Below are 15,758 nucleotides of genomic sequence, written 5' to 3' on the forward strand. Positions count from 1 at the left end.
GTTTGTTTAGTGTTCTTCGTGTAAATAAAGAAGAATGTATTCTTATCACGCTGCGCCTTGGTCACCTCGTTATGACGAATGTGACAGTCTGTTCATTTTGTAAATACCTTTTGTAGATGATGTAAATATTAATTGGATTTCGTCATTCACCGGGAACCACCTTTTCACTGTTAATAAACTGGACACTATTTTGCCCTTAAGGTTAAGACTGCTTCAACATCCGGTCCCTGCGACACCCTCATAAAGTACATTTCAGTTTCAAAACTATAAGTCCTACAAGCACATGCTGTTAGAAAGGTAAGAACTGTGTTACACCAATTACTGTTCCAAAGTTATAGTTTAATTAAGAAAATATCTTTTTACCTAATGGTGGCTCTCTAAACGTGCAAATTCCCATTGAAACACAGCTATTTTAAAAGTGCTGGGCTTGTGCAACGTGCCATATTATTATATACAGTAAGCTGAAGTCTCTACATGTCCATTGACGTAACCATATCATCTTTCTAATTCCCAGTTTGTCCACTAGACAGCAGTAGGAGATCACATGACGTCTCTTGGCCACTTGAAACCAGTTATGGATTGGATTTTCAAGCCTGACCTCTTAAAATGACTTTAGCAATCAGGGCTTTCAAGTTATGGACTTTGTTTTTTTGAAATAAGACAGGGACTTATGACATTGCCAGCAGTAAGACTTGAGTTTTCCAAAACGACAAGGCATGTAGCTTTCAAATGATGCCACTTTCTATTTTCTGATTATTATTTTTTTTTAATTGGAGGGGGGATACCCACCAAACTCACAAGGCCCAAAACATCCGCTCAGTTTAACACTCAAAAATCTAAGTTTCTTACATTTTTACCAGACCTCAAAAGTTATCCCCCAATGTGCTTTAAGCATTGTTGTGACAACAGAAAATCAAATTTTTCTATAAAAAAATGTATGAAAAGCAGAACAAATTTGAATTTGTCAAAAAAACTGAATTAGGCAAGAAATACATACGTGTTTAAAAAGGCTCTACCAACATTTTTTTGCTGTGCATGACTGCACATTAGAGTGTGTGTCATCCTGCAGCACAGCATTTTTGGAAAAGTTAAGGTCAGTCAGGTCTAATATTGGTTATGCACCCAAGAAGGAAAGAGGTTGGGCCATCCTAGAAATGTTTTGGAGTAATATAATGTATCCAAAGCGACTTAGTCATCCGTGCATACATTTTTACATATGGGTGGTCCCGGGAGTACAACCTACTATCCTGGCATTGCAATGCTCTACCAAGATCCATGAAAAAGTTATAAATGCTTTGTGACACCTCAATTGAATATTATTTATAAAGCCTTTATTAAGCAGTGCTTATGCCACCCTTTATAAAACACAGGTTTTTGTCATATCAGTGGTTAACATCAGTGGTCACACGGTTATGCCACATTTATGAACTTTATAAAGCATAACATATGGTTATAGATTATTTGTGACACATTTATGTAGTTTATATGAAGGCTTTCTGAAGGCTTATGAAGGCTTATGAAGGCTTATGAATTTTCAAATGAGTTTTTATTGGGAAGGCAGATACCACATTTTTATAAAAACAATCACTTTTGCATGTGAAAACACATAATCATACTCATCATATCATTTAGTCACTATTGTTTTGGGCCAATTCCAAAACTGCCCGGTTCCAAAACTAATGCAATAACTTTTCACCCGGTTCAAAGTCCTCCCACCGGGGTAACCTGGGCTAGACGAACCCCCTCATTGAATGGGGCCGCTTACAAAAAATACTGCAGTTTTGAAACTACACTAAAAGTGCAGTAACTGCAGTCAACTGTGGTATTTTGGACGCAATTGTTAGTGGAATTCTAAATTCCTCTGTATTATTTCCCAATCAGAATTAATTACTCTGTCAATGCATTCTATGGGATTGTAAAATCCATATTATTATTATAGGAATGGACAGAGCCCCAGTCTTAAACTCAGGTAACAGCGTTTATTTCAAGAGAGTACTCCCACATACACATTTTTCCACAGGTTATAAACTGAAAATGACGTCAGCGTTTTCTAAATGTTCTATCTCTTTCATGACACCGGTAGAGAGGCCCTATAGTTCTCGAGCCTTCCCTCCTCGCCTGAAGTCAAGGTCAGTCAGTATAAATCAGCATTCTAGACAGTCTGGAGATAGTCCGTTCCTGCCATCTGGAGATAGTTCATTCATTTTTACAAAGGAACAGACCGTCATTGTTACTAAACTCCTGACTATATTAAATCAAATCAAATCAAATCAAATTTTATTTGTCACATACACATGGTTAGCAGATGTTAATGCGAGTGTAGCGAAATGCTTGTGCTTCTAGTTCCGACAATGCAGTAATAACGAGCAAGTAATCTAACTAACAATTCCAAAAAAACTACTGTCTTATACACAGTGTAAGGGGATAAAGAATATGTACATAAGGATATATGAATGAGTGATGGTACAGAGCAGCATAGGCAAGATACAGTAGATGATATCGAGTACAGTATATACATATGAGATAAGTATGTAAACCAAGTGGCATAGTTAAAGTGGCTAGTGATACATGTATTACATAAGGATGCAGTCGATGATATAGAGTACAGTATCAACGTATGCATATGAGATGAACAATGTAGGGTAAGTAACATTATATAAGGTAGCATTGTTTAAAGTGGCTAGTGATATATTTACATAATTTCCCATCAATTCCCATGATTAAAGTGGCTGGAGTAGAGTCAGTGTCATTGACAGTGTGTTGGCAGTAGCCACTCAATGTTAGTGGTGGCTGTTTAACAGTCTGATGGCCTTGAGATAGAAGCTGTTTTTCAGTCTCTCGGTCCCAGCTTTGATGCACCTGTACTGACCTCGCCTTCTGGATGACAGCGGGGTGAACAGGCAGTGGCTCGGGTGGTTGATGTCCTTGATGATCTTTATGGCCTTCCTGTAGCATCGGGTGGTGTAGGTGTCCTGGAGGGCAGGTAGTTTGCCCCCGGTGATGCGTTGTGCAGACCTCACTACCCTCTGGAGAGCCTTACGGTTGAGGGCGGTGCAGTTGCCATACCAGGCGGTGATACAGCCCGCCAGGATGCTCTCGATTGTGCATCTGTAGAAGTTTGTGAGTGCTTTTGGTGACAAGCCGAATTTCTTCAGCCTCCTGAGGTTGAAGAGGCGCTGCTGCGCCTTCCTCACGATGCTGTCTGTGTGAGTGGACCAATTCAGTTTGTCTGTGATGTGTATGCCGAGGAACTTAAAACTTGCTACCCTCTCCACTACTGTTCCATCGATGTGGATGGGGGGTGTTCCCTCTGCTGTTTCCTGAAGTCCACAATCATCTCCTTAGTTTTGTTGACGTTGAGTGTGAGGTTATTTTCCTGACACCACACTCCGAGGGCCCTCACCTCCTCCCTGTAGGCCGTCTCGTCGTTGTTGGTAATCAAGCCTACCACTGTTGTGTCGTCCGCAAACTTGATGATTGAGTTGGAGGCGTGCATGGCCACGCAGTCGTGGGTGAACAGGGAGTACAGGAGGGGGCTCAGAACGCACCCTTGTGGGGCCCCAGTGTTGAGGATCAGCGGGGAGGAGATGTTGTTGCCTACCCTCACCACCTGGGGCGGCCCGTGTATTATATACAATTGGGAATGGGAGCAAGAGAGAAAATTCATATATGTACAGTACATAATAGCATTTGGACTAGTCAGTTCTGATTGGAATGTATACATAATTAGTCATTTCAACTAGAATTTCCTCCAACAGCAGTAATTTCAGAATAACTGCAGTACTGCACTCTAACTGCAGTTACAATGCAAAATTACTCTATTAAAAAAACCTGTCTTATTTTGGACACAGTATTTGTAGCATACTGCAGTTATACTGCACTCTGACTGCAATCGTTTTCATAAGGGGCTCCGTTGTTTCATCTCCCCCAAAGCGTTCAAGTCAAAGGATCACAGCCGTTTGAGACTGAAAAGCCCTATACGGATTGACCAACCAGTGGGGGTTAGTATACCGGTAGCTAGACCATAGACTATTGGTTATGTATATTTTGATAATCATTATCATCGCTAGCATAGCTGACGTTAGCTAGCTAGCTACCTAACTAGCTAGCTATGTTTTTTTCTTTTTTAATTTATGTATTTTTTATATTTTTAGTCCCCCCAAAAATTGCTAGCTACCTCAATACAACTTGGATTACAAGAACAACTTCGAGTACAAAAACCTTTTGTTAGGATTGTGATGTTGCCAGACTGACTTTAGATGCAGTATAATTTAGCCAGAAAACTTAAGTTGAGGGGACAACCGTATTTTAGCAAGCTAACATTAACATTGCTAGCTATTTTTGATGAACTTTGCTAGCTAGTAACAGTAATGGCAACATTGCCATCTCTCTAAAGTAAATTTGACAACATCATAATATGACTAAGTTGTTTCCTAATAATTATTTGCCTACTTTAGTAATGTCATCCTATTTCCATGCAACTCTAAGTTAGTGGAATTTAGACAAAACAGTCCCGCCTCCCAGGTGCAACCCATGTCTAGGGCAGAATTAAATAATGTCTGCAGCTATGGTGGTACTAGCTAAATCCTGTCTGAATACAACTAGCAGCTACAAACTCAAACTGAGGTAAAGTAGGTGTTCACTATAACTTTTGCATTGATTGTCATAGAAATATCAAAATAAGTGCCACTTATTCTGAAAAGGCCAAATATAAACATAGCTCAAGAAATAACTGTTACGGTTTTCTTCCGTCGAAAGAGAGTCGGACCAAAATGCAGCGTGGTAAGTTAGATACATGTTTAATAGCGAAGAAATAACAAACAAAACAAAAACAACAAATGTAACGTGAAAACCTAAACAGTCTATCTTGTGCTAACACACACAGAGACATGAACAATCACCCACGAAACACTCAAAGAATATCGCTGCCTAAATATGGTTCCCAATCAGAGACAACGAGAATCACCTGCCTCTGATTGAGAACTGCCTCAGGCAACCATAGACTTTGCTAGAACACCCCACTAAGCCACAATCCCAAAACCTACGGAAAAACCCCCATACATAAACACAACACAAAATAAACCCATGTCACACCCTGGCCTGGCCAAATAAAGAAAGAAAACACAAAATACTAAGACCAGGGCGTGACAATAACAATCTAATTTGGAAGCTAATTCTATGCTTTACAGATGTAAACTGACTTTCTCCAGACTGGATTAGATTCAGGCTGGTGATGCCGTTAACCCATGCAACCAACTGCGACATGTTTTGCTATGGCCCTGGGCTGGTCGTTGTTTCAGAGGTGGGTTTTGTATCAGACATTCAACATGCATTTAACAGACATTCACTGTTATTTTTTATTCATTTAACCTTTATTTAAATAGGCATGTCAGTTAAGAACAAATTTTTATTTACAATTACGGCCTAACCCGGACGACGATGGGCCAATTGAGCGTCGCCCTATGGGACTCCCAATCACGGCTGGGTGTGATAGTCTGGAATCAAACCAGGGTCTGTAGTGACACCTCTAGCACTGAGATGCAGTGCCTCAGACCTCTGCACCACTCGGGAGCCCAAATCTCTTGTTCGCAATACCTTTTGCATTGATTGTCATAGAAACATCAAAACAAGTACTAATTATTCTAAAAAGGTCTGACCTGCTTTTACAACCTTTGATTTGCATAAAAAGTCAAGTGTTGATTTGATATAAATAATCAAATCATATACAAATGCATTTAAATCTCTTATCCTTAATTTTCTTCCCCTCATGCTTTAAACTGTGGAATACCGCAGGGCAGCTGCCTTGGGCCACTTTTTTATTTAATATATACCAACAACCTTCCTTATGCCTTATCTGTAACTCGAGCTACTATATTTGCAGATGATACTACAATTTATACAGCAAGACAATCGGTTCAAAAGGTACAGCAAGCTTTACAATGAGGTTTGGAGAATAGCAGGGAGTGGGTTTGCCGAACAAACTTGTTTTAAACACCAAGAAAACCAAAGTTATGTTGGTCTGTTCCACTAGGAAAAGGCCAATACAGCATGGGATACAATGGTGTATGGGGGGATACAAATTGAGGAAGTGGCAGAAACCAAAATACTGGGAGTGCAGCTAGACAACTGCTTATCATGGTCATCTCAAATAACTAATCTATGTACAAAAAGTATTAAAACAGCATGCATGATCAGAAGGATAGCTAAATATTTACCAGGAAAGATTCATAAGCAAACAACACAAGCATTAATTGAAAGTCAGGTGAATTATTGTTCTGTGGTCTGTGGAAATGCATCATCAAGTGAAGTTAGGAGGCTGCAGATAGCACAGAACAAAGCAGCAAGGATTGGTTCAAGGTGGAGATGTTGTAGTCATGCGCAATGCTCTTGGTTGGTCATCAATCAACAAGTTAATTGAAAAAAACATGCTTATTTTATTTCACAATCTACACCATTTAACACGGCCAAACTCCATTCACAACAGTATACTGTTGGTAAGAGACAGACATTCAGTCAATACTAGGAACAGATTGTCCACCATCTATGTGTTATCCAGACAGAAAAGAGAAATAAGGCAAAATAACGTTTCGATTCAGAGCAATAAAGAAATGTAAGAATTTATCTGAGCAAACCAGAAACCTTTCCATATATAAATTTAAACGATAATTTAAAACCATTTAAATATAATTGTCACGTTCGTCGTAAGGAGGAGACCAAGCTGCAGCGTGATATGCGTACATTCTTCTTTAATAAAGAACAGAACACTGAACAAACTAACAAAATGATACGTGAAGCTAATATGGATAGTGCAGACAGGCAACTAAACATAGACTAAGAACCCACAAATACCCAAGGGAAATGGCTACCTAAATATGGTCCCTAATCAGAGACAATGATAAACAGCTGCCCCTGATTGGGAACCATATCAGGCCACCATAGACATATGTATACCTAGACCTACAAAACCCTTGGATATACAAAAACCCTAGACAAGAGAAAACTAGCATACCCACCCTAGTCACACCCTGACCTAACCAAAATAATAAAGAAAACATAGATAACTAAGGTCAGGGCGTGTTGGAATACTTGCTATATTGTATTGACTTTGCCACCGTGGCCTTTTTTTTGCCTTTACCTCCCTTATCTCACCTCATTTGCTCACATCGTATATAGACTTGTTTCTACTGTATTATTGACTGTATGTTTGTTTTACTCCATGTGTAACTCTGTGTCGTTGTATGTGTCGAACTGCTTTGCTTTATCTTGGACAGGTCGCAATTGTAAATGAGAATTTGCTCTCAACTTGCCTACCTGGTTAAATAAAGGTGAAATAAATAAATAAAATAAATAAATAAATAGTAGATGAAGAATCAATATATTTTTAGACTGAGTATTTATCTTGTCAATATGTTAGTATATTATGACTGTTTGTAACAGTGTGTTATATGTGAAAATGTGATCGTATTATAAATTGTATTTTAATGTTTAAGGACTCTTGGAAGATTAGTCCAAATGAGGACTAAAAGAGATCCAAATTAAAATAAAATTAAAATAAAGTAAAAAAATATCCTCAATACATTTTTCATGGATTGTCATAGAAAAATCGAACTAAATCAAAATTATTCAAACCCGTAATAAAACTGATGGTTTCTGTCACCGCCATTCAAGTTTTGGCTTTACAAATGGTGTTACAGAATTACCTGCCAGTGAATCTTAGCACACAATTCCACAGCCTTATCTCAGCTCTGGCCCTAACCAAACTGATTGATTGCTAGGGACCAGGTTGCCAGGTGCCTTATCATACCGTGGGGTCAGCCAATCAAAGGCAGTCATCTTGGGTTGCAGATCCCCAATTCTTGCCGCCTCATCTCAGTCATCTTCAAGCAGTTGCAGAGAGAGCATTAACATCTACACTGATTGAAATGGATTTAACAAGTGACATCAATAAGGGATCTTAGCTTTCACCTGGATTCACCTGGTCAGTGTGTCATGGAAAGAGCAATTGTATCTAATGTTTTGTACACTGTATGAAAACCCCCAACTAAAAACACAAATTCAAGTGTTCAATCAATTTTATAAGTGGAGTACCATTCTTACAACTATGACAAAATAAAAAAATACAAAACCCAACCACCATGATGGAGAGATGCGCAGTCAAATGATGAAAACATCAGTAGCCTAAACATCATTATACATTGCGCCTTCAGAAAGTATTTATACTCCTTGACTTTTTCCACATTTTGTTGTGTTACAGCCTGAATTCAATATAGATTAAATTAGGATTTTGTGTTACTGGCTACACACAATACCCCGTAATGTCAAAGTGGAATTGTGTTTTTAGACATTTTTACAAATTCTTAAAAGATTTAAAGCTGAAATGTCTTGAGTCAATCAGTATTCAACAGATTTTTTATGGCAAGCCTGAATAAATTCAGGAGTAAACATTTGCTTAAACTCCTACACCTCTTCCCTGCAACTGGACTCATTCACAAATCTTGACATATGTGGGAAGGTGTGGGATATAAAGTAAGTAGATGGAGGGAAATTGTATTTGTGTATATTACTGCTGGTTGTTCAGTACAATATTAGCTTTTAGTTTTACACAGTTCTTTGCCATTTGTGCTCTATTCTGTAAGGTTCTGTCTCTGTGCATTTTTGCCCTGGTGTATTCATTTGGTATGTGAATATTCATTGTCTCTATTTTCTCCTTTTACAGACCACTACCATTCTACTTTCCATGTCTGCCTGTGTATGTCAATAAAGTATCCCTGTATCCCTGTCCCTAACTCTGAGGTTGAATCAATCCCCATCTCCTCTGACCGGAGGTGGTGCTTGAGGGTCCCAGACCAGCAAAATACAGAGAGCCAGGTCGCACTCTTTCAAATGGTGTGTAATTACTGAGCACAATGGTGTGAAATTATTGATGTACATAATTACATGATGTATAGGTCTCCTTGTCTGTCCAGTGCCCTGACCACTGTTTTGTTTCAATGAACTTGTTGAGACAGCACTGAGTGACCTTTCCTGCCAACATAACACCACTACAGAAGTCAAGATTAATTTGGATAAGTAGTAAATACTGTATCCCACATGCTACAAGTTGCACTGGACCAGGATATCTATAATGGGATTTTTTATGTTTGGTCGATGTGAGGACTGTTAAAGGGCAGGAATACGACCCTTCCATAGTCCACAGAGAGAAATAGATTATTCATTTTACAGCATCAGAACCATATTCATATAGAAGTTTAACATCTTCCAAGAACAGCTATTCATATACAGTATGTGGCAGAAACAACATGTAAGTCATATGAGAACATCAATTCATAAACTGTAAAAGTCCTAGAAATCCATTAGGAAATGGGCTCCTGCCTACAGGTGAGTAACAACATACTGGGCCATGACAGACGGAGAGGGGACTGGGAGACTTCACCTCATACTGGTGTGGATAAAACCACGACTTACAGGTTTTGGATATATCTGCGCTGAGGGTTTGCATGTTAGCTTAGCTAAGCAAAGCTAACATATTTAATTATTTTAAGTTGGTCATACCAAGGTTAATTTAGCCATTAGATGTAGAATTGTAGGACCTATGTAGGTATAAATATATATTTGATGAAACGTACTGCTATTATCCCACAGAAGCACATTGAATAACAGATTCATACATAGAAAATCAGACAGTCAGAAAATAAATCAAAAGGGCGTTTGTTTTGAAGTGTCTGTCCTATCTATATTGTAAATCTATATCTCTTGTGTTTGTGAGAGTCTCATCTTACATAGAAGGTGTCAGAATAGTTTGTAGCCCAAACCGTTCGGACCAGTGGAGGCTGCTGAGGGGAGAATGGCTCATAATAATGGCCGAAACGGAGCAAATGGACTGGCATCAAACACATGGAAACCATGTCATTACCACGAGCCCGTCCTCCCCAATTAAGGTGCCACCAATCTCCTGTGGTTCCTTACACTACAGACGTTTTTGTGATAGAACCAAATTTAGTAATGTTTCCTGGTCTGACAAACACCTCTGCCACTTTTCACCGCAGATGTGGAAGGCCAACATAGGCAGATGCGGTGGATTGAGACCTAGCCCATGCAAAAAACCTGTTATCTCTAACTTAAACCGACAGATTTTGATAGGGATTGTCATATTATGCTAATCTGGTTAACCAACACCAACATCTAGTTCCACCAATATCTAGTCTAGACATACTTCACTAAATATTATGTTACATATGGATAGGCACAAAATTATATTTCATAGTCGATGTGCAGGGATACGAGGTAGATATTTACTTATAGGCAGAGGTATAGTCAATAGGTTACAAGATAGATAATAGACAGTAGCAGCATATGTGATGAGTGTAAAGTGTGTGTGTGTATTGGTTGGAGTGTGAGTGTACTGGTAGAGTCCAGTGTGTGTGTGGCGAATGTGTGTGTGTGTGTGTGTGTGTGTGTGTGTGTGTGTGTGTGTGTGTGTGTGTGTGTGTGTGTGTGTGTGTGTGTGTGTGTGTGTGTGTGTGTGTGTGTGTGTGTGAGTGTATCGGTAGAGTCCAGTGTGTGTGTGTGTGTGTGTGTGTGTGTGTGTGTGTATTGGTTGGAGTGTCAGAATGTGTGAGTGGATCGGTAGAGTCCAGTGTGTGTGTGTGTGTATTGGTTGGAGTGTCAGTATGTGTGAGTGTATCAGTAGAGTCCAGTGTGTGTGTGTGTGTGTGTGTGTATTGGTTGGAGTGTCAGTATGTGTGAGTGTATCGGTAGAGTTCAGTGTGTGTGTGTGTGTGTGTGTGTGTGTGTATTGGTTGGAGTGTCAGTATGTGTGAGTGTATCGGTAGAGTCCAGTGTGTGTGTGGCGAATGCGTGCCTGTGTGAACGTGTTATGTGTGTGTGTGTGTGTGTGTGTGTGTGTGTGTGTGTGTGCTTTCTAGGCCCCTTACTTTTCTCAATCTTTAGTAATGACATGCCACTGACTTTGAGGAAAGATAGTGTCTCTCTGTATGCGGATGACTCAACACTATACACATCAGCTACTACAGAAACTGAAATGACTAACACTTAACAAAGAGCTGCAGTTAGCTTCAGAATGGGTGGCAAGGAATAAATTAATCCTAAATATTTCAAAAACTAAAAGCAATTGTATTTGGGACAAATCATTCACTAAACCCTAAACCTCAACTAAATCTTGTAGTGAATAATGTGGAAATTGAGCAAGTTGAGGTGCCTAAACTGCTTGGAGTAACCCTGGATTGTAAACTGTTAAGGTCAAACATATTGATACAACAGTAGCTAAGATGGGGAGAAGTCTGTCCATAATAAACCGCAGCTCTGCCTTCTTAACAACACTATCAACAAGGCAGGTTCTACAGGCCCTAGTTTTGTCGCACCTGGACTACTGTTCAGTCGTGTGGTCAGGTGCCACAAAGAGGGATTTAGGATAATTGCAATTGGCTCAGAACAGTGCAGCATGGCTGGCACTTGGATGTACACAGAGAGCATTATAACATTATAATGCTTGTCAATGTCACGCCCTGGTCAAAGTATTTTGTGTTCATCTTTATGTATTTGGTCAGGCCAGGGTGTGGCATGGGGTTTTTGTAATTGTGGTGTGTTTGTCTTGGGGTTTTGGTGGTGGTATTGGGATTGTAGCTTAGTGGGTTGTCTAGCAAAGTCTATGGCTGTCTGGAGTGGTTCTCAATCAGAGGCAGATGCTTATCGTTGTCTCTGATTGGGAACCATATTTAGGCAGCCATATTCTTTGAGGGTGTCGTGGGTGATTGTCCTTAGTGTCCTATGTGTACTCGTTGTTAGTTTGCACCAGATAGGCTGTTTCGGTTTCGTTTATTGTTTTTTGTAAGTTCGTGGTTCTTTGTTATATTAAACATGGATCGCAATCGACACGCTGCAGTTTGGTCCGACTCTCTTTCATCACCACTAGAAAACCGTTACAGAATCACCCACCAACCAAGGACCAAGCGGCGTGGTAAACAGAGGCAGCAGCAACAGCAGCAGCAGGAGAAGCGACAGGTGCAGCAGGAGCAACAGCAGCAGCAGCAAAGGCAGCAGCAGGAGCAGAGGCAGCAGCAGGAGAAGCAACAGAGGCAGCAGCAGCATTGGGAGAGGCTGCACTCTTTGGATAAATGGACTTGGGAGGAGATCCTTGACGGACAAGGACCCTGGGCAGAGCCATGGATGGAATTGGAGCTGTCGGCGAAGCAGAGTGCTGAGTCTGAGAGTGTGGAGGATGTATTGGACAGAGTAGAGAGAAAGGTGTGGGCTTGGCATAGCATGCACGGCATACCAGTGCCAGCACCACGCATCAGGCCTACAGTGTGCCTCGCCTGTTCAGCGCAGCCAGCGCTTTTCTCCTCTCCTGCGCTGCTGGAGTCTCCCGCCTGTTTAACGCAGCCAGAGCTTTCCTCCTCTACAGCGCTGCCGGAGCCTCCCGCCTGTTCAGCGCAGCCAGAGCCTTTCTCCTCTACAGCGCTGCCGGAGCCTCCCGCCTGTTCAGCGCAGCCAGAGCCTTCCTCCTCTACAGCGCTGCCGGAGTCTTCCGCCTGTTTAGCGCAGCCAGAGCCTTCCTCCGACACAGCGCTGCAGGAGTCTCCCGCCTGTTCAGCGCAGCCAGAGCTGCCAGTCTGCATGAAGCAGCCAGAGCTGTCAGTCTGCATGGAGCAGCCAGAGCTGTCAGTCTGCATGGAGCAGTCAGAGCTGTCAGTCTGCATGGAGCAGTCAGAGCTGTCAGTCTGCATGGAGCAGTCAGAGCTGTCAGTCTACATGAAGCAGCCCGAGCTGCCAGTCTGCATGAAGCAGCCAGTCTACATGGAGCAGCCAGAGCTGTCAGTCTACATGAAGCAGCCCGAGCCGCCAGTCTGCATGAAGCAGCCAGTCTACATGGAGCAGCCAGAGCTGTCAGTCCGCATGGAGCAGCCAGAGCTGTCAGTCCGCATGGAGCAGCCAGAGCTGTCAGTCTGCATGGAGCAGCCAGAGCTGTCAGTCCGCATGGAGCAGCCAGAGCTGTCAGTCTACATGAAGCAGCCCGAGCTGCCAGTCTGCATGAAGCAGCCAGTCTACATAGAGCAGCCAGAGCTGCCAGTCTGCATGAAGCAGCCAGAGCTGTCAGTCTGCATGGAGCAGTCAGAGCTGTCAGTCTGCATGGAGGAGCCAGAGCTGTCAGTCTACATGAAGCAGCCCGAGCTGCCAGTCTGCATGAAGCAGTCAGTCTACATGGAGCAGCCAGAGCTGTCAGTCCGCATGGAGCAGCCAGAGCTGTCAGTCTACATGAAGCAGCCCGAGCTGCCAGTCTGCATGAAGCAGCCAGTCTACATGGAGCAGCCAGAGCTGTCAGTCTGCATGAAGCAGCCAGAGCTGTCAGTCTGCATGGAGCAGCCAGTCTGCATGGAGCAGCCAGTCTGCACGGAGCTGTCAGTCTGCACGGAGCTGTCAGTCTGCACGGAGCTGTCAGTCTGTAAGGAGCTGCCAGTCTGCAAGGAGCTGCCAGTCTGCAAGGAGCTGCCAGTCAGCACGGAGCCGCCAGAGCGGTCAGTCTGTAAGAAGCCGCCAGAGCTGTCAGCCTATATGGAGCAGCTAGTGCCGCCAGTCTGCCCAGCGCCGCCAGTGCCCCCGTCTGCCCAGCATCGCCAGTCTGCCCAGCGCCATCAGTCTGCCCAGCATCGCCAGTCTGCCCAGCATCGCCAGTCTGCCCAGCATCGCCAGTCTGCCCAGCATCGCCAGTCTGCCCAGCGCCGCCAGGCTGCCCAGCGCCGCCAGATCTGCCAGTCAGCCAGACTCTTCCAGATCTGCCAGTCAGCCAGTCTCTTCCAGATCTGCCAGTCAGCCAGACTCTTCCAGATCTGCCAGTCAGCCAGACTCTTCCAGATCTGCCAGTCAACCAGACTATTCCAGATCTGCCAGTCAACCAGACTCTTCCAGATCTGCCAGTCAGCCAGTCTCTTCCAGATCTGCCAGTCAGCCAGACTCTTCCAGATCTGCCAGTCAACCAGACTCTTCCAGATCTGCCAGTCAACCAGACCCTTCCAGATCTGCCAGTCAACCAGACCCTTCCAGATCTGCCAGTCAACCAGACTCTTCCAGATCTGCCAGTCAACCAGACTCTTCCAGATCTGCCAGTCAACCAGACTCTTCCAGATCCGCCAGTCAGCCGGGATCTGCCAGAACTGCCAGTCGGCCAGGATCCGCCAGTCAGCCAGGATCCGCCAGTCAGCCAGGATCCGCCAGTCCATGATCCGCCAGTCAGCCAGGATCCGCCAGTCTTTCAGGATCCGCCAGAAGTGCCAGTCAACCAGGATCCGCCAGTCAGCCAGGATCCGCTAGTCTGCCAGGATCCGCCAGTCTGCCAGGATCCGCCAGTCTGCCAGGATCCGCCAGAACTGCCAGTCTGCCAGGATCCGCCAGTCTGCCAGGATCCGCCAGAACTGCCAGTTGGCCAGGATCTGCCAGTCGGCCAGGATCTGCCAGTCAGCCAGGATCCGCTAGTCTGCCAGGATCCGCCAGTCTGCCAGGATCCGCCAGTCTGCCAGGATCCGCCAGAACTGCCAGTCTGCCAGGATCCGCCAGTCTGCCAGGATCCGCCAGAACTGCCAGTCGGCCAGGATCTGCCAGTCGGCCAGGATCTGCCAGTCAGCCAGGATCCGCCAGTCAGCCAGGATCCGCCAGTCAGCCAGGATCCGCCAGTCCATGATCCGCCAGTCAGCCAGGATCCGCCAGTCTTTCAGGATCCGCCAGAAGTGCCAGTCAACCAGGATCCGCCAGTCAGCCAGGATCCGCTAGTCTGCCAGGATCCGCCAGTCTGCCAGGATCTGCCAGTCGGCCAGGATCTGCCAGTCAGCCAGGATCTGCCAGTCGGCCAGGATCTGCCAGTCGGCCAGGATCTGCCAGTCGGCCAGGATCTGCCAGTCGGCCAGGATCTGCCAGTCGGCCAGGATCCGCCAGTCTCCCAGGACCCACCAGTCAGCCAGGATCCGCCAGAAGTGCCAGTCAGCCAGGATCTGCCGGAACCACCAGCCAGCCAGGATCTGGTAGATCCATCAACCTGCCTGAGCTTCCTCTCACTCCTGAGCTTCCTCTCACTCCTGAGCTTCCTCTCACTCCTGAGCTTCCTCTCACTCCTGAGCTTTCTCTCACTCCCGAGCTTCCCCTCAGTCCCGAGCTGCCTCAGTCCCGAGCTGTCCTTCAGTCCCGATCTGCTCCTCAGTCCAGTGGGGTTCTGGGTGAGGACTACTAGGCCATGGTCGGCGGCGAGGGTGGACTATCCAGGGACGAAGGGAGAGGGGACTAAGACATTAAATGAGTGGGGTCCACGTCCCGCGCCCGAGCCGCCACCATGGACAGACGCCCACCCGGACCCTCCCTATTGTTTTGAGGTGCGTTCGGGAGTCCGCACCTTAGGGGGTTCTGTCACGCCCTGGTCAAAGTATTTTGTGTTCATCTTTATGTATTTGGTCAGGCCAGGGTGTGGCATGGGGTTTTGTAATTGTGGTGTGTTTGTCTTGGGGTTTTGGTGGTGGTATTGGGATTGTAGCTTAGTGGGTTGTCTAGCAAAGTCTATGGCTGTCTGGAGTGGTTCTCAATCAGAGGCAGATGCTTATCGTTGTCTCTGATTGGGAACCATATTTAGGCAGCCATATTCTTTGAGGGTGTCGTGGGTGATTGTCCTTAGTGTCCTATGTGTACTCGTTGTTAGTTTGCACCAGATAGGCTGTTTCGGTTTCGTTTATTGTTTTTTTGTAAGTTCGTGGTTCTTT

Source organism: Oncorhynchus tshawytscha, linkage group LG13 (assembly GCF_018296145.1).
Source record: "Oncorhynchus tshawytscha isolate Ot180627B linkage group LG13, Otsh_v2.0, whole genome shotgun sequence".
NCBI lineage: Eukaryota > Metazoa > Chordata > Actinopteri > Salmoniformes > Salmonidae > Oncorhynchus > Oncorhynchus tshawytscha.